Source organism: Lithobates pipiens, unplaced genomic scaffold, assembly GCF_037356315.1.
Source record: "Lithobates pipiens isolate NorthernLeopardFrog02 unplaced genomic scaffold, aLitPip1_a1.2 Scaffold_13, whole genome shotgun sequence".
Taxonomy (NCBI): domain Eukaryota; kingdom Metazoa; phylum Chordata; class Amphibia; order Anura; family Ranidae; genus Lithobates; species Lithobates pipiens.
The window spans coordinates 288036876-288037900 of NW_027507718.1; positions in this window are offsets into that span (position 1 = coordinate 288036876).

A 1025-nucleotide genomic window follows, 5' to 3' on the forward strand; every position below is an offset into this window, starting at 1 on the left:
AAGTGTATCTTAAAACAAGCTGCAGTGTGCATACCTTGATGTACTGCAGTTCTATTCAAATCACACTTACCCAACAGCAGTGGACAATGCACCCACATTGCAGCACATATACTATGTGTGTGCTTTAGATAACAGGCTTTGCTCATCAAAGCACTGGATAAGGATGATTTCATAGCAATTTTAAAGTTGTTGTAACCCTAAAGAAAAAGAAGATTATCCCAATCCTTTAAAGCATGATAGATAGCACAGTGCTTGTGCTGTGTCATTTACACGTTTCAAAAAACCTGGTTGACCCTGCCAGTTCCTGTGTCCCCCTGTCTGTGCTGAGCATGGTAATCATGACTTCTTAGACCTGATTACCGTGGTCAGTTTACGTGCCTCCATTAGCCACTGGTCTCCTCTCCCCCTCCCCCCCTCTCCCTGCCTGTCAGCTTGGTAAACTGTAGTATTAACATTAAGAAATCTTGTAATCCGCTGTATTACAGGATCATATAATGTGCAATGTTTGTCTTTGTGTAAAATTATTGCGAAAAATACCTTATTTACAGTGCCACTGGGTGTTCACGTGACCTCCTGCTGCTCTCCTCCCGGCTGACTTCAGCTGGGAATCTTGGCCCCTCCCTCTGCAGTGCTCAGAGCAAGGAAGGAGAGCTCTAGCTCATGTGAGCAAACAGAAGCGCTGTAAATAGGGTATTTACAGGATTTCTAATAATGACTTTACAACCACTTTAAGCCTATTTATAAAAAATAAAAAAAAACACAATTCTTCTCAATGGAATATTCAACTATTAAACAATTCTAAATTTTAGGATTTCCCCTTATTTTCTCCCCAGCGGATACATAGAAAGCATTAAAAAGTTGACAGAGTGTCTAGCCACTCCTAACGCAATACAAAACTAAAACAAATTAAAAAAGGGATGCCTTTCCATACATTTTAAGTATGGCTAAGTTGTTGTGAGTTCCTGCGAAATACTAGCAATATCAATGAAATTACTAGCCACTTCTGAAAGCAATAACGATCAGAC